The 19,004-nt window shown below is 43.3% G+C and overlaps 1 protein-coding gene and 1 pseudogene across 1 annotated transcript in view; one reads left to right on the forward strand and one right to left on the reverse strand.

The window, feature by feature from the left end:
* The first annotated feature begins 4,980 nt into the window (after positions 1-4,980).
* The window catches only part of LOC113876092 (zinc finger protein 665-like), a 78,539-nt gene continuing 64,515 nt past the window's right edge, over positions 4,981-19,004 (forward strand). The window contains exon 1 of the mRNA XM_027514920.1: positions 4,981-5,054. The gene's annotated coding sequence lies outside the window, so the exon portion shown is untranslated. The remainder of the gene's footprint in view (positions 5,055-19,004) is intronic.
* LOC113876101 lies at positions 16,903-18,291 on the reverse strand (annotated as a pseudogene).

Consider the following 19,004-nt stretch of genomic DNA (forward strand, 5'->3'; position numbering starts at 1 on the left):
GGAGAGGAACCTTACAAATGTAATGTGTGGCATGTGTTTCAGTCGAAAATCACACCTTACAAGTCATCGGAGAGTACATTTTGTAGAGAGACCTTTCAGATGTCTTGAGTGTTAAAAGAGCCTTTACTCAGGTCTCAAACCTCACTAAACATCAGAAAATCCACAAATAAGAGACATCATCCAAGTGTGATATATGTTGATCTTTAACTGTCAGAGTTCAAAAGAAACTATACAAATGTCATGAGTGTGGCAAAGCTTTTGTGTGTGGAAGCCTCACAATCAGATAATTCATAGAAGAGTGGAACATTACAAATGTATTGAGTGTCTCAGAGTACTTAGTCTGAATGCATACCTTATGATCCATATTGGAAAGAAACATTAGAAATGTAATGAGTGTGGTAAATTTTTCAGTGTACTTTCAAGCCTAACTTGCCATCAGATGATGTACAGAGGTGAGAGCCCTTGAAAATATAGAGGTTGCAGTGCTTTTGGCAGTGGTTCATATCTTATGCTTCATGAGAATATTCACACTGGATCAAGCGCAGATGATATTTAATGTGGTCAGGCCGTTGAATATCTACTCATTCTCAAAAAGTTCATCACCAGTTCAGGAATGCGAGCAACCTTTCCTCACTGGTCCCTCTTGCACCAGTAATCAAGTTGTTTGTACTGCACCAAACAGTACGAATGAACTGAATTTTGAATAGCTTTTAGGTTGTGCCTTAGACTTACCAAATACTTCATGATTTAAATTGCAGTGAATATGGCAAAGCTTCATGTTATTGTTCACTTATCACTAGATGGCAGAATATTTATCTTGAAGAGAAAGCACACAGATATAAAGTGTGTGGCAAGGCTTTCACCCAAAGATCACAAGTTGGGGAACATACTGGAGCAACACCTCCCAAATGGAATGAGTGTGGGAAAACCTTTATGTTGAGGACTTATGCATTAGGACTTGAGGCACCTGAGCATGAGAATGTTCAGTTTCTGACCATGAAGCCTAGCCATGATGAAAGCTCAGTTTATGACTCTTTGGGATGGACTGGATATGGATCCCAGGTGCCAAGTCATAGTGATGGGAGCTTCTAATCATGCTATGCCAGCAAATTTGGAAAACTCAGCAGTGGCCACAGGACTGGAAAAGCTCAGTTTTCATTCCAATTCCAAAGAAGTAGTAGCTAGTAGCTCAGTTGTGTCTGACTCTTTGCGACCCCATGGACTGTAGCCTATCATGCTCCTCCATCCATGGGATTTTCCAGGCAAGAATGCTGGAGTGGATTACCATTTCCTTCTCCAGGGGACCTTCCCAATCCAGGAATCAAACCCGGGTCTCCTGCATTGCAGACAGACGCTTTACCGTCTGAGCCACCAGGGAAGCCCAAAGAAAGGCAATGCCAAAGAATGCTTAAACTACTGCACAATTGCATTCATCTCACATGCTAGTAAAGTAATGCTCAAAATTCTCCAAGCCAGGCTTCAGCATTATGTGAACCGTGAATTTCCAGATGTTCAAGCTAGTTTTAGAAAAGGCAGAGGAACCAGAGATCAAATTGCCAACATCCGCTGGCAATCGAAAAAGCAAGAGAGTTCCAGAAAAACATCTATTTCTGCTTTATTGACTATGCCAAAGCCTTTGACTGTGTGGATCACAAAAAACTGTGGAAAATTCTGAAAGAGAAGGGCATACCAGACCACCTGACCTGCCTCTTGAGAAACCTGTATGCAGGTCAAGAAGCAACAGTTAGAACTGGACGTGGAACAACACACTGGTTCCAAATAGGAAAAGGAGTACATCAAGGGTGTATATTGTCACCCTGCTTATTTAACTTATATGCAGAGTACATCATGAGAAATGCTGGGCTGGAAGAAGCACAAGCTGGAATCAAGATTGCTGGAAGAAATATCAATAACCTCAGATATGCAGATGACACCACCCTTATGGCATAAAGTGAAGAGGAGCTAAAGAGCCTCTTGATGAAAGTGAAAGAGGAGAGTGAAAAAGTTGGCTTAAAGCTCAACATTCAGAAAATGAAGATCATAGCATCCGGTCCGATCACTTCATGGGAAATAGATGGGGAAACAGTGTCAGACTTCATTTTGGGGGGCTCCAAAATCACTGCAGATGGTGATTGCAGCCAAGAAATTAAAAGACCCTTACCCCTTGGAAGGAAAGTTATGACCAACCTAGATAGCATATTAAAAGGCAGAGACATTACTTTGCCAACAAAGGTCTATCTAGGAAAGGCTATGGTTTTTCCAGTGGTCATGTATGGATGTGAGAGTTGGACTGTGAAGAAAGCTGAGCACCAAAGAATTGATGCTTTTGAACTGTGGTGTTGGAGAAGACTCTTGAGAGTCCCTTGGACTGCAAGGAGATCCAACCGTCCATTCTAAAGGAGATCAGTCCTTGGTGTTCTTTGGAAGGACTGATGCTAAAGCTGAAACTCCAATACTTTGGCAACCTCATGCAAAGAGTTGACTCATTGGAAAAGACTCTGATGCTGGGAGGGATTGGGGGCAGGAGGAGAAGGGGACGACAGAGGATGAGATGGCTGGATGGCATCACTGACTTGATGGATATGAGTTTGAGTGAACTCCGGGAGTTGGTGATGGACAGGGAGGCCTGGTGTGCTGCAGTTCATGGGATCACAAAGAGTCGGACACAACTGAGCAACTGAACTGAAGTGAATAATGAAAAGAATGCCTATAATATTTTGAATCAAACAGCCTGCTCTGAAACAAACTTTAAGTGTGGAAGTTGGCTACTAGAAGTGCATCTAAGAAGATATTGCTAAGACTGATATATTTTGATATGTGTTTTTGAAAATAACGTGTAATCTGCCATTTTTGAAAGTTCTGAAAATGTTGATTAGATCCCATGATGATGGGCGTATGGAGTTTATCCATAAATCCCAAATCTTCAGAAGAGTGTATTTTTCAGACTTTGTTATCCACATTTGATAGAACGTTGTTGTTCAGTTGCACAGTCGTGTCCGACTCTTTGCAGCCCCATGGACTGCAGCATGACAGGCTTCCCTGTCCTTCACCATCTCGAAAAGCTTGCTCACTTATGTCCGTTGAGTTGATGACGCCATTCAAGCATCTCATTCTCTGTCGTCCCCTTCTTCTCCAGCTTTCAATCTTTCCCAGCATTGGGGTCTTTTCTAAAAGTTGACTCTTCACATCAGGTGACCAAAGTATTGGAGCTTCAGCTTCGACATCAACCCTTCCAGTGAATATTCAGGATTGATCTCCTTTAGGATTGACTGGTTTGATCTCCTTGCAGTCCAAGGGACTCTCAAGAGTCTTCTCCAACACCACGATTCAAAAGCATCAATTCTTTACCACTCAGCCTTCTTTATGGTCCAGCTCTCATATCCATACATGACTACTGGCCCATACCTTTACTATACAGACCTTTGTGGGCAAAGTAATGTCTCTCCTTTTTAATATGCTGTAGAGATTTGTCATAGCTTTAGAAAATAAAGACCTAAAATATATTAGAACTTGCAAATAGCAAGTCAAAGATTCTAATTATGTTCACACTGAACATATAATCAACTTGAAATTACATTATGAATATTATTTAGTGTAATTTCCTAAACAAGTTTTTGGGAAAGATACTTAACAGTTAGGCTTCCCTGGTGGCTCAGACAGTAAAGAATTCGCCTGCAATGCACAAGACATGGGTTTGATCCCTGGTTTGGGAAGATCGGCCTGGCAACCCACTCAAGTATTCTTGCCTGGAGAGTCCCACGGACAGAGGAGCCTGGCAGGCTATAGTCCATGGGGTCGCAAAGAATCCGACACAGCTGCGTGACTAAGCACTTCCTCCAAAGTACAGAATAGAGTATTTTAAAGATTAATGCTGCTGCTGCTGCTAAGTCGCTTCAGTCCTATCCGACTCTGTTCGACCCCATAGACGCAGCCCACCAGGCTCCCCCATCCCTGGGATTCTCCAGGCAAGAACACTGGAATGGGTTGCCATTTCCTTCTCCAATGCATAAAAGTGAAAAAAGTGAAGTCGCTCAGTCGTGTCTGACTCCTAGCGACCCCATGGACTGCAGCCCACCAGGCCCCTCCGTCCATGGGATTTTCCAGGCAAGAGTACTGGAGTGGGGTGCCATCGCCTTCTCTGAAAGAATAATGCAGTTCTCATCAAAAGAAAAAAAATGTTTTTTTCTCCTATTTTGCTGTCTCTTTTTAGGTTATCTATACGAAACTATGGATGCTAGGTAAACATTGTGATAATCGTTTCACAGTATATATATCAGTTAATTTTTCTCTGTAGCTTAACCTTACACAATGATATTTGTCATTGTAAGAGTTGCTTATACAACCCCCTTTATGTCACTGTTTAAAGAGTTGGGTTTAGAAAGGGAAATAATTAAAACCCGTTGGATAAAATAAACAAAAACGCAGTTTATAATCATTTAAAGTATCTTGCTCAAAAAAAAAAAAATAAAGTGTCTTGCTCATTTTAAGGCTGTGGTTAGTGACCCAAATGATCACATCCCTTAAGTCCTCCATCTCAGACACCCAAGTGCTGACCCTCAGTTGGTTGAACTCAGCACTATGCTGAGTTTGCTGGTTTGTAGGGCGTCAGTAGGGAATAGCCCATTTCTACCCAGAGAGAGTTTTGTATTTGTAATATAGAGACTAGTCCCATTCTTGTTTATTAAAACTGCCGAAGTTCCGAGATCCCTGAATTGCTTCAGCCTCACTAGAAGAATCTGAGCACACCATGCTGTGAAAAACAGCTTTTTATTGAGAATAAACGCTTTTAGTCTTAAGAGGGAGTATCTTGGCTTCCGACATAACTTGAAGCTTTTACCTGAGCAGTGTTACAGAAGGTAATTTAGTGCTCTCAAGGAAACAGGCCCCGCCCCCCTCCGCGGCCCGCCCCTCCCACGAACTCTGCGCACAGCGGGTGCTCGCCCCGCCCCCGGTCGGAAGCCGCGGCTCTAATTCCAAAAGCCCTTTCACACAGAGCCGGAAGTTGGAGAGCGCGGAGCCGAGATCCCCGAGCGGCGCCTAAGCTTCCTTCTAGAGTAAGTTTGCAGAGTTCGCCACCCCTCCAATCCCCACCTCCGTCCCCGCTCACTCGTCCTCATGGTGTGGGAATTGCCAGCGACCTGAAAACCCTGGCACCCGGTGCTCGGCCCCGAATAGACGCTGCCGCTGCCGCTGCGGCCCAGTTATCTTTTCGTTTGGGTTTGAAGTGTTTCTGAGGCGGTTTCGGCCCTCGGTCCGCGCAGACAAGGCCTCTGGCGAGATTTTCCTGTTTAAAACGCTTTTTTACCTCTGGCGTCGCCAAGTAAAGCCCTCTCTCGCGAGTTGGAGTAGCGCCCGCCGCGTCGCCTTCTCGACCGCTGGAGGCAGAGCCCGTCGCCCCCGCTCCCGGAGAGGCCGCGCCCCCTCCCTGGTCCCGGGATTCCGGAGAGCCCGCCCCGCTCTGAGCCCCCTCCCTCCCAGCTCCTCTGTTCTCGTGTCTCCTGAGGCCGGTCCTTCTGCCCCGCAGGCCTCCCCCCCCCCCCCCCCCATTCCTGTCAGCCCGTCCCCTCACCCCGCGTAGGGTAGGTGACCTGGTCCAGCCTTGTGACCGCCAGTGCTGTTCCATGCCCAGTTCAACTCGGACGGAAAAGGTGGTCTTCCGGTCCGGGGGCGTCGCGTTCTGTGGCCCACTCAGTAAATTCAGGAGGCAGGAGGATCAGGAGAAGCAGAGTCAGAAGGACTGAGAGAAATAACTGAAACTGAGGAGAAAAGCATCAGGGAGAACCAGTGGGAATACTGAGAATGGCTGAGGGACTTGCAAAGGGATAGTCAAGTCAAAGAGATTAAGCCTTGAAAATAGCCAAGTGAGTAAAATAGAGAAGTATTAATAAATTAAAAAGCCAGATCTCCAGGGACTGGAAAACAGCATAGGGAGAACTGCCCTGTATCAATGATGGGAGCGGGGAGGCGAAGGGCGATGAGGGACGTCAGAGGTGGAGAGTACCTAACTGAGTTTTGGCCGGGTTTGAGTCCAGGCCTCTTGGGTTAGAGTCCGGAGTTGTGTTTTCATCCGGTTGGGGTCCCGCCACAAGGGTTCAAGTCGCAATGTGAGGTGGCCGGTTTTATAATGGTGCTGGCAGAGCAAGAGATAAGGAGCAGAGGAAGAAAGGGCTGGAAGGAAGCGTAGCCACATGGCCTGCTAGAGAGTGGTGAGGAAGGGAGAGTCACAGCGAGAGAAGGGGAGTAATCTGGAGCGCAGAGAGGGAGCCGAAATGGGGGAAGAAAGAGGCAGACATAGGTATGGATTTTTGAAAGACTCAGGAAGGTTTGGAAAGAGAGCATTTCGAGGGGGAACGAATTGCAGCTGCCTGAGACAGGACACGTGTGAGGGAGGAAATAGGACAGGAAGAGCAGGAGAGCAGAGGGGGAGAAAAAGAGACACGGAGACTCAGATGGAGTAGGGAGATAGGTGAACAGAGGGGTAAGCTCGATCCAGGTGTGGCCAGTTGTTTGGATACAGATGATTTTTTTAGTTATACAGAGGAGGCTGAGAATTTCAAAACTCCTGTCTATAAGGCTTGTGTCTTTTTTTTATTACTTGTGGCAGAAGATGACTTTTCATTTGCAAACCCTGTTGAGCCTGGGGCAGTGGCTTGATTCACTGAGTTGTGAGTGAACTCCTTCCCTTGTCCTATCATAAGATAGAGGTCAGGGAAGAAGACACCTGGAGCAAGAAATGACTGACTCTGTCACTCTGTGATAGCTTTTTTTTTTTTTTTTTAATTTTTTTGGCTGTGTTGTCTTCAGTTCTGTTCCGTGGGCTCAAGAGTTGTGGCTCCCAGGTTTTAAAGCACAGGCTCAGTAGTTGTGCACAGGCTTAGTTGCTTGTACTTGTGGGATCTTCCTGAACCAGGGATAGAACCCATGTCCCCTGCATTGTCAGGCAGATTCTTGTCCATTGTATCACTGTTGGGTAGCATTTTTAAAGGAACACTTTTTTTTTTTTTTAATGGATTCACATTTTCTCCTTTCTATATATATGGTGCTTTTTGTGGCTTGGAATAGGTCTTAATTCATTCAGTTTCTGTAATCATTTTTAACTTCAGAAATAAGCTTTTTTAGTTTCCAGTATTCTACTCTTATCATCCTTTTCTGATTATGATTATTCTCAGTATTTTTTTAAACTTTTACACCAGATTTTTAGATTAAAACTAATTCACAATTTTTTCTTTAAAATTTTTTTCCGATTCATTCCTTGCCTGGGTGCTTTCTTCCCTTCGTCTTGTACATTTGAAATTTTCTTTGGTAAGTAGTAAATCATCTTAGACTATTTTGTGCCATACTTAGCAAAAATGTCACCTCGTTTATGAGTTCTTATGAGGTAAATGAACCTAGAGCCTATTATACAGAGTGAAATAAGTCAGGAAGAGAAAGACGAATACTGTATATTCCTGCTTATATATGGAATTTAGAAAGATGGTACCAACGATCCTACATGCAGGGCAACAAAGGGAGACACAGATGTAAAGAACAGACTTTTGGACTCAGTGTGAGAAGGCGAGGGTGGCATGATTTGAGAGAATAGCATAGAAACATGTATATTACCATGTGTAAAATAGAATGATCAGTGCAAGTTCGATGCACGAAGCAGGGCACCCAAAGCCAGTGCTCTGGAACAACCCAGAGAGATCGGGTGAGGAGGGAGGTGCAAGGTGGTTCAGGATGGGGGGGGGGACACATGTCCAATTCATGTTGATGTATGGCAAAAACCATCACAATATTATAAAGTAATTATCCTCCCATTATAATACTTAAAAATGAGGAAACTGAAAAAATTAAAGTTAATAAGCAACGATCACCTCGCCTCCCTTTCTCTGAATTCAAAGAGAAATACATCTTGGATGGTTTTATGTATGGGACATTGTGTAATTAAACAGACATATTTTCAACTGTGGTTTTACCAAAGACTTGAATTGTGTATGTGTTTATGTCTGCACACACAAAAGGATGTTTCTGGTCTCAGCTCTTTACCAGAGAATAACGAAGGTATGACATTAGATCTTGTGAAATTAAAGGCATTTCTTTGAGAAATGGGAAAATAAAAGAACATTTAACATGATAAAACCAACAAAATAAAATGCTTCATTCTTTCCTTTCAAAAAAAGAAAAACAACACCTATTTTAACTGGTTAGTGTAATGGTCCATTTTCTATGTTCAGTGAAACAAGTGGGCTGTGAGGTGATATGAAGATGTTTCCCTCAGGTCCCTTTTTGACTTTTCTGTGCGAATGAGGAAGGATGGGCTGGATTGACGTGGGACCTTCCAACAGAGCCTCTCTATTCATGATGAAAAAGATTGCTCAGACCCTATTTCTAATGTTTTTTGTACTAGTGGATATATATCTGCAATTCTGTATTGTTAAAATATTTTACTGCAATCTTCTAATAAAGAATTACCTGCTTGGTATCAGTTTGACCCAATCTTGAAAGAAAAGTTTCTTTTGCTCAGATACATGACAGATGTTCCTGGTGTTAAATGGGATGGGCATTAAGGACAAACTTGGCCCCCTTGCCCTTCAGCCTCCCATTTCATTAATCAGTTATATCTGGTTCTCTTCACTCGGCTCAGACCTTCTTATAAACGGCTTCTCTCTGGGCCCGAGGGAGCCCACTTGTAACATGGAGATGAGAGACTAGACCGGAAACTCTGAGCGTGGGCAACACTGACCCCTGAAATGATTAGCCGAATTGGCTGTGTGTCTGTGTGTGGCAGTTCTGGTTTGGAGGGAGTGTCTGGCGGTAATTAGAATTTTAAATAGATCCCAGTCCTCTCTCAATGAAAAACAAAAAGGAAAACTGTAGGATGGAGGCAGGATCACAGGCTCAGAATTAGATGACTTCTATGAATAAGGCTAAATCTGAAGGGAGATTTTTTTTTATGTCCTGACGTTCAGACCTCCACTGGCTTTCATTTGTTCTTGGGACAAAAGCTGACTCCTCGCTGTGGCTCCACAGCCCTCTGTCAAGCTCAGGGCCCTGTAAGAGTCTCCAGCCTCATCCTGGGAGCTGACTGTTAGCTCGTGGTTCAGCCTGTCCTGGTCTCATTTACCTTTTCTCTGTTTCCAAATACCAAAACCATTTCTGTCTGACTTTGTAGTTCCTTTTGTCACCTTCAGGTCACCCTGGCTCAGGCCCTAGGTCACCCTTCAAGTCTAGGCTCAGAGAGGTCTCCCCGTCCCCTCCTAATAGTCTCTCTCACGTTACCCAGGTTTATTGCCTCTGTATCAGTTGCCATCAGCAGAAATTAATGCCCTTCTTCATGGGTTATTTTGAGTCCTTCCTGGTTCCCCTCTTTTTAGGGCTCATAGTGTTCCTCTTCTTCCCAACGTGGCTGCAGTACCTGATACTGGAAATGTCTTTAGATGACAGGACTATGGGTTGGGTTGAATAATCCTCAGGGAAGACCAAGAGCACAGGACAGGTGATGAAGATGTTTCCCACATTCTGGACATTTCAGCTGTAATTGATCTTTACCCCATGTGACTACTTAATTAGTCAAAAGATGGGCCAAGAAATACAGGAAGTCCTGAAAAGCCCTACAGAGCTGGTGTCCTCAAGCAGTGGGCTAAGATGTCCCCATGTTTAGTCTGCTGTGTTTCGTCCTCTGCAGCCCCCAGTCTAAGCTCTGTCCATCCAGGGACCAGTCACCATCATGGACAGCAGCTTTGCCATCTAGGAGTTCATGTGCTCAGTGTCAGCGATTGTGATTTCAGTGCGCTGAGGATGAGCAGAAATGCAAAACCTAACAGGGCAGGAAGGAGACGCTGCCCGCCCTCCGCCCTCCCAAGGGCTAGAATATTTTCCAAGTAGGTGTGGGTGGGGAAAACAGGAGAGAGTGAGACCTGGAGACCCTTGCTTTGAGACTTCCTCATCTCAAATACCTTTGTACCAGGACTGCATAGTGTCCCCAGGTGGTGGCAGACTTTCCTAGGGGGGCCAGTGTCTTGATTTTCATACTGCACGTGCAGTGTCCTTTGTGTGGTAGCTGGTGGGAACTCCTCTTGTGATCCCCTTTGCCAAGAAACCCTATGCGCTTTAGTCTTGCTTAGTCCAGTCATGCAGGGAGGAGAGGTAGGCAAATGGGGAAAGCGGAGGGAGCCTGGTGGGGTCTGCAGGAGGCTTGTGGCAGTACTTGGGGGCATCAAGGTGAGCCCAGTGAATGGAGCGTTCGCCCATCCCAAGTGTAGTTGCAGGGACAAGGCGGGTGTGGATCTGTTGGAAAAGAATGTCTCAGTTCAGGCTGAAGAACCTGGGAGCGGGTTTGTTGGAGAGCCCGCATGGAATGGTTTGAGGTTCCAATGCTTAGCTTGTGTTCCCGGGACAGCAGTGCTGAGGCTGACACTTCCCTGCACAGGTTTGATTTGACAACTCATGACCACACGTGAGCAGCAATGAAGGACGTGGAATTCAGCCAGGAGAAGTCTTTTCCACTGTTAGAACTGTGGCCTGGGCTGAGCCGCAGGAACCTGTGGGTGCAGGAGGATGGGAGCCTTGGGCTTGAGGGGCTGGTTCTAGGAGTTGCCCCCAGCATCCACTCCACGCCCTGGCTTTTGTTGGCTCTCTTAGCAGGCAGGCACCATAGAGTAACAGGGAAAATCTCAGGTCATTTTTTGCATCAACTTTGTTATCATTGTGTACTTGGGGTTGCCTGTGAAGAAAGGTTCATGTGCATTTGGGAAGATACCAAGAGAATCTGGAGTGTGTCCTTGGAAGATGCTGAGGTCTCAGTGGGCCATGTGTATCATTGGAATTATCCCTCTTTTTCATAGTCTTTGGAGATTTTGGTGTTTGACCTGGATCACTCACTGTAAGTGAAAATATGGTGTCTAGTGTCTGTGGATCTTGGGTGTCCTCTTTTGTATTTTGCCTCATCCATGAGTTGTCAGGGCTTGGAGTGCTTTGTGTTTGCATAAGAGGGTTAGAGGCGCATCGTGGGCTCTGTGGACACTCTGTTGGACACCATGAAAGTTTGTAAGTTTGTTTGAGTCCCTCTGGGAAAATAGGAGTACTAAGGTTAAGATCACAGAATGCTTGTTATAAGGTGGTCCTGCTCAGTCCGGGATCTCTGGGCCCAACCTGCGAAGAGTCATAAAATCCTGTGACGTAGGGGAAGATGGCTCCGAGAATCACAGGGCAGCGATACCTCAGTGATCTGCAGCCCGGAGGCTGGTCCTCTAGAAGATGCAGCTGCAACTCTCTTGCTGCCAGGCCAGTGCTGGGTTCTCTGTTACCCACTCCTGTCCCTCCCAAAATAAGCGCATACACAGGCACAGTACAGAAAACACGGAATCTTAACTGCACTGTTGGTGGTAATGTAAATGGTACTGCTATGTTGGAAACTAAAATGGAAGTTCCTTAACAAATTAATATAGAACAGGCCTACAGTCTGTCAAACCCATTTCTGACAGATATCCAAAGGGAAAGCAGTCAGTTTTTCAGGGATATGTCCGCAGTCCCATGAGTGTGACTGGATTTGCAGTAGCCAAGGCATAGACACAGCCCAGATGTCTCTTGACAAAAGAATAGGTAACAAAAGTATGGTATAGAAATATTTATTATATACTGTATATTCATGAACTATTTTTTCTTTGTATATAAAAATCAAGGATCTGAACTGAACTGAATGAACCTAGAGAACATTATGCCAAGTTAAAGAAGGCTGACAAAGGAGGACAGACACTGTATGTGAAAACTAGACTTGTCAAACTCATAGAGCCATCGAGTAATAAGGCTGTTACCAGGAGCTGGGTGGAGGGGGAAATGGGGCACTGTTAGGCAAAGAGTAGAGATTTTCAGTTCTGGGAATCTGAGGTACTGCATGCTGCCGGTAGTGTTTCTATATACTTGAAATTCGCCCAGTGAGGAGAAATACAGTGTACTCATAGATGGAAGTGTAACTTACTCCACTGTAATAATTATTCAATGTATGAATCTATCACAGGATCACTTTGTACACAGTACGTTTATACCATTTTTGTTAGTTACACCTTAGTTAGGCTGGGATGAAAAAGAGAGTTGGGAGGTGCTTTTCTCCTCTGAATGGTGCTCAGTCCAGGCTTCACGTTTCGTTGATGAGGCATTTTGCGTACCCATGTTTTGTACCCTCTGACCACAGATTCCCCTTTAGGTAACTTGTGGTGATCCACGGCTCGAGAATTTTTCAGGTGCCCCAGTGGATTCCAGTCTGGTTCCCTCACTGAGCGTCAGGACTCTGAGTCCTCCCAGTCCTGAGGGCTGAGATCTGAGCTGAGGAGGGGGCACTCTGCTCCGAGTGGGTCTGGACCAGGGCCTGCTGTGTGACCTGAAGGGGGCGTGGGGTCAGTGGAGGTGGCCCCTGCTTGCTGTGTACATGAGGCCTCACCAGGAGGGGATTGCGATCCGAGGGAACGTGTGGGAAAGTCCCATGTTGGTCTCTCTGCGGGAGTTGACGGTCCTGATTCCCTCCTGAGACAGTGGCCACAGAGGACTGTCTGTTCCACACAGTGAGTTCTGCCCTGTGTGTGTCGTTGGGGCTCAGAAAGGGGATGTGCTGACTCTAAGCATTAAGCGGCATGTTTTCGACTTTCATGATAGACCTCTGAAGACTTGTGTTGGCCTGAGGAAGCCCTGAAGTTGAGGAAGAGGAAAGAAAAGGAGTCAGGCATGGCTCTTTCTCAGGTAAGGTCATATTCAGTCTGTCCTTCCTGAAATGCCCTGCTCTGGACTTGCTAATAGTGTCTGACTCTGGAGTATCCTGTCTGACTCCTGTATACACACACTCATCCGGGGCCTTCCCTCAGGGCCTGTCGTCTCCACTTAGATGCCGTGTCCCCATGTCCCGGTGACCTGGCCCTTGTGAGGAGGCTCCCCTGGGCACCGTCCTGGGCAGGGCTTCTCACCCACGGGTTGGAGATGGGGTCTCAGTGCTGTTGGGCAGCAGGGATTGCTTAGGGCCCACTTGGACGCTCTGTCTGCTCTCTGTCCACCAGGGTAAGGAAACTGCACTTGGAAGTGAGGTATTAATATGCACAATAGCTGGTGAAATCTGGGAATCAGGTCAATTAGGGGCAGTTTGTTCTTTGTTAAGGCAGTTCAAGCTAAAGATGTGGGTCAGTCTCCTTAAATCCTTACTGTTAATAGAATGGAAAGTTCAGAAATAGACGTCAGTGATACAGGGTTTTTTAGTTTATCATCAGATTTAATCTATGAAATGAATCTAAGTCTCTGGCAAGTGGAAATTTTCACTACCTCCATTCTTCAGAGGTTGTCCTTTCACTCTGTGGATTGACTCCTTTGACACAGAAATGTTTTAACTTTTAATGCAAGCAAGATTCCAGGTTCATTGTTTTGCTGGTGGATATCTATTTTCTCACCATCATGATTATTGAGATTGTCCTTGCTGTTTTGTGTATCTTGTGGATACATCCTTGTGGATATACCTTACATATACAGAAAGAATTATTTCTGAGTACTGTGTTCTGTTCAGTTGGTTTATTTGTCTGTTTTTATACCAGTACCACGTCACCTTGATTACCTTGTAATAGGTTTTGGAATAGAGAGACCTCCATCTTCCTTCTTCAGGAGTTTTGCTGTTTGCTCTTTGAATAGTTCTATAACTTTCACCATGTTTTATTAAGCTTCTACAAAGATTGCCATGGCAGTTTTGATAATGAGTTAATTGGTTGATTGATCCTTTGTGTGGTTATTAAAGAATCTGTTTTGATATAGCATGTTTCTTTTGTAATCTTTATGACTTTTACCTATGCATCTTTGTCACGTGGGAAAGAAGATAAATTTACTTCCTTTTCAATTTGCTGACCTTTGATTTCTTTTTCTCATCTAATTGCTCTAAGGGTTTCAGTGCTTTGTTGAACTCTAGTGCAGGGTGTGCATCCTTGCCTTCTTGGCCTCAGAGGAAAAGGTCTTTCATTCTTTCCCCATTGCTGTGCTCTTTTCATACTGGCATTTATTATGTTGATGTTGGTATAGTTTATTGTTTGTAGTTTGTTGAGTGTTCCATCTTGTCAAATTTTTGTCGAATGGTTTTTTTTCTGCATCGAGATGATCCTGTATTTTTTTTCCCTTAAATCTGTTAATGTAGTGTGTCATATTAATTGATTTTTGTATGTTGACTTCTCCTTGCCTTATATGAATAAACTCCACTTGGTCATGGTGTCAGATCTTTTTATTTATTTTAATTGAAGGATAATTGCTTTACAGAAGTTGTTGTTTTCTGCCAAATACCAACCTGAATCAGCCATAGGTATACCTATGTCCCCTCTCTCCCATCTTCCTCCCTATCCCACCCCTGTAGGTTGTTAGAGAGCCCCTGTTTGAGTTCCCTGAGTCATTCAGCAAATTCACATTGGCTCTCTACTTTACATATGGTAATGTAAGTTTCCGTGGTACTCTCTCCATACATCTCACCCTCTCCTTCCTCCCCTCCGCCTCTGTCTGTTCTCTCTGTCTGTTTCTCCAGATCTTTTTAATATGTGTTGAAGTGGGTTTGCAAGTATTTTAATTTTGCATCAGTATTCGTCAAGGGTATTGGTTTCTAGTTTTCCTTTCTTGTGTCTTTGGGAAATCAGCAAACTATTAGAATCATGCTTGCTCCATAGAATTAGCAGGAATAGTGGTAATTCTTTTGTAAATGTTTGGTAGAATTTGGTCCTGTATTTTTCTTAGAGGTTTCTGACTATTTATTAAATCTCTCTAGGTATAATGGGCTTCCCTGGTGACTCAAATCATAAAGAATCTGCCTGCAGTGAGGGAGACCCAGGTTCTATCCCTGGGTTGGAAGGCCCCCTGGAGAAAGGAATGGCTGTCTAGTCCAGTATACTTGTCTGGAGAAATTCCATGGACAGAGGAGCCTTGTGGGCTACAGTCCATGAGGTAACAAAGAGTCAGACACGACTGAGTGGCTAACACTTTCATTTTCAACACTTCTCAATTTTTTTATTTCCTAATAAGTAAAAGAGTTTGTGTGTTTCTGAGAATTTGCCAGTATCTCCTATATTCTGTCATTTATCGGCATTATTGGTCATAGTACTTCCTTATCTTTAGAAACTTTCTTTGACCTCAGTTGTAATCACTCCTGTTTCATATCTGTTTTTAGTTATTTGAATCTTTTTTCTCTTTTCCTTAGTCTAGGTGGGGGTTTTCCTATACAGTTTTTTCAAAACATCAACTCTTGGATTGTTGATTTTTATAGTTTTCTTCTTTCTGCTGTATTTCTGGTTTAATCTTTCTTATTTACCTGTTTCCTTCTGCTAAACTTGAGTTTAGTTTGTTTTCTGTTTTCTGCTTCCTAAAGGTCTAAAAATAGATTGCAGATTTAAGATCTTTTCTCTTTTTTACTGTAAGCATTTAACAGTTCAGACTTTCCTTTTAGGACAGTCTTCTCTGTGTGTTATAAATTTTCTAATGTTGTCTTTTCGTTTTCATCCACGTATTTAAGAAATTCCATGTGATTTTTTTCTTAGACCCATTTGTGGTGTAAGAGTGAGTTGTTTAATGTCCACATTTGGGGAATTTTCTTTTTTTCTTGTGTTTATTTCATTGTTAGGGAAGATCCTGAAAGGTTGTTGTTGAATCACGCAAAGATGCCGGGATTCTTGGCCCCTGGAGGAGAAGAATTCAGTCAGGGGCCAGAGACGAGGCTTGATGGCTCAAAGCTTTTGTGTAATAAAGTTTTATTAAAGTATAAAGGAGATAGAGAAAGCTTCTGACATAGGCATCAGAAGGGGGCAGAAAGAGTACCCGCCTGCTAGTCTTCAGCTGGATGTTCTATAGTCACTAGCAGTCTGTTAATGAAAGAAAGGAATGTCTTAAAACTCAGAATGGCACCAGGCCCCTCACCCATAAGATGCATTTGGGGATAATCTTGGCACCAAATGGTTGATCCTGGGCCATAAAATGATTAACTTAAATCTTGAAGAAGGGCAGATCACCATACAAATAGTTTCATTTACATAGATTAGGGGAGCAATATCAGAATATAACATACTGATTTGTCAAGTAGGTTCTGAGCCAAGAGGCTGAACCAACTTGAAGACAGAGTTTGGGGTAAATGCGTCTAGTACATTAGCATAGCTTAAGATAAACATTTCCATAAGAAAAAGGCATTGGTTAACTCAAGGTTTGAGAATAGTTAACTTCAGGTGAAACCAAGTGTTATTATGGCAACACAGTATTTTAAGAGAAACCTCTTTTTAAATTTGTATGGAGAAGGAAAAAATATCGCTAGTTTGTTTCCTCCTGCCGCTTAAGAGAGATAAAAATGTCTGACACTTGCAGGCTACTTCCTCCGTTTGGAGACCCCTGGCCTTCCTGCCTGTAACCCTCTCAATACTTTCATGGTATCAGTCTCTTAAAATTGTTGATTTGGGCCTAACCTGTGGTGTCTCATAGAGAATGTTTTATGTGTCCTTGAGATGCATGTGTTTTATGCTTTTGTTGGGCTATGTGATCTGTACATGCCTGTTCAACTTGGATGTTGAAATCTCATACTATTCCTGTGCCACTATTTCTGTCTCCTTTCCCTTAATGTTTGCTTCATTTTTCTGACATATCTAATATAAGATGTGTATATATATATTTTACTTGGTACAGCTTTTTGGTAAATTGACCATTTTATCATTATACAATATTTATCTCATTGCACTTTTTTTTTTCTTCAGTTTATTTTGTCTGATATAACAGTCTCCCCTGCTCTCTTTAGGAGGACTTTTTCCATCCTTTGACTGTTCACCTTTCCATGTCCTTAGGTTTGTGAGTACTACCTGTTTCAACTCTCTGACAAACTCTGTATCTCTTGCCCTGTGTTTTTCCTCCTGTTACTTCTTCTAGTGGCCCCTGCGCATGCGCATCGTATGGTGGTGAAAGACAGGCACCCTGGACAGCTCCTTTCATGCCACTGTAATTTCAGAAGGAATGTATTGAATGTTTCCTTCCCATCATGATGTTTCTTGAGATAGTCATGCTTAATAACTATATATTTTTTTCATATTCTTTTTTGCCATGATTTTTAATTCTCCAAGAAGTTGTTTTACTTCACTATTGCTATAATTTTTTTTTTGTCATAATCTAATGACTCTTCTAATTTCAAATCACTGTTTTAGTAATGGTAAAAAAAAAAGCAGAGAAAGTCTTTGACTTCTGTTAATGCCTTGCTATGTAAATTTAAGTGGATAAAATTGTATTTGTATTTTAGTATATGGTAATTCTATTATGAATTTAGTTCAAATATTGTGTTTTTTTTCATGTTTTGACCACTTTTCTTTTGGTAGCCTAGTATAGAATGCTGTTGACAAACTCAGCTGAGTACAAAGGAGACATTTTTATTGTCTGAAAGATGCTGAAATACATGTGAATAAATGGATGATATAAAATTGTCCAAAAAAATCTGTCAAGAGATGCATCCTCTTATTTTAGTTAATTTTTTTATAGATATGTATGCATTCATGTGCAAGTCTGTGGTTTAGATAGAAGACATCATTATTTAGAAACTACATATCACCTTTTTTCTTTGAGTTGAAATTCTGTTATCAGTATAATCTGTGGCCTTGAAATTTTCTAAACAATCCTATTAGTGTTTTAAGTAGTAAATTACTAACAGTTGTGTTTCTGTATCCACATCTATAATGACCTTTCATGCCATTCCACATTGTTCACCTTGAACTTTGTGTTTTTTTCATAGTAATACAATATTTATTTGTTTTCCTTCTGTCAAACCCTGAGCCCACCACTTTCCCCAGGCTGCCTGGGGAGTTACAGGAAAGGGAACATACAGGGAAGACACAGGAGAAAGAACTATGGGAGGTGGAAACAGCTACTTCACATCGTGAAGAAGATGAGCTAGACCACCATCAGGCAAAAGAGCCCCATGGCCTTTGAGAGGGCCAAGCCCATGGCGTAGAAGAGCTTCTGTTTCAGAGAAGGGTTCCTGGCATAACAGTGATGAAGCTCCCGAACACAGTCCCACTTCCGGCCCCGGAGCCAGCCACCCCTGCTATGGCAGCTCCAGCTCCAGGGAACTTGGCTGCTGTGTCAGAGTCCCTTGAAATGGCACTGGTTTGGAAGCTGTGGCTAGGAATAAGTGAGATGGTCCAGGGACCTGGGGCTCCCAAGCTGCTGTGGCTCTCATCAGTCAGTGTCTCCCATCCTTCACCACCACTCTGGACAGTGATCAATCAACAGCAGGGAGGTTCTCCTGATCAAGAAGTGGGTGGAGACGAATTTGGCGCAGAGGTCCATTTTCAGGGGATGAAGGCCCGAGGCCCGAGAGCTGCTCCCCGTGCAGACAAGAGGGGCAAGGAGGAGGCTCACCTTGGACTTCTTTCAAGTTTTCTTTAGGAGCCCTCTGTCAAAGGACTTTCAATGTTCTCTGTATTACTTAACTGTTAGATGCTTAAGCTTCAGTTGCTGAGCCCAAGCCTCTGAGTTCAGGTGCTTCGTGTAACGTTTCTTACCTTCTTGATCTGAGTCGACTTGCTCAGAGTGTCTGTCTGTGACATAGTTTTTCATCTGTAAGGTGGGAACAGGTCGTTCTTTAATGAGCTATTATATTGATGACAGGTTCTTGCCTGTAAAGTACTTGTTTAATGTTTAGAGTAATACTACAGTAATTTAGAGCAACTGGAAGCCTTCAGACACTTTTGGTCCTTGCTGCTGTTATCAATGTCATAACTGAAACTTTTGACCTTTCCATTAAAAATGCCATGGACTTCGTCATCTCTGAAGATACCACTCATGCTGTACCTCATCTAGATAATGAATTGCACTCACTGGGTAGAACATAATATCTGACACTTCTGTATAGCCAATACAGTGTTGAGTTTTATTTGTATATATTTCATGGATTTTGAGCAGTGATGAAAAATCCATATTAATTGGAGGATCTCATAAGGTCTTACGAAAAAGCATAAGAAATTAAAATTAGAGATGCATAATTTCTCCAGATACCCCTG

Source organism: Bos indicus x Bos taurus, chromosome 18, assembly GCF_003369695.1.
Source record: "Bos indicus x Bos taurus breed Angus x Brahman F1 hybrid chromosome 18, Bos_hybrid_MaternalHap_v2.0, whole genome shotgun sequence".
Classification (NCBI taxonomy): domain Eukaryota; kingdom Metazoa; phylum Chordata; class Mammalia; order Artiodactyla; family Bovidae; genus Bos; species Bos indicus x Bos taurus.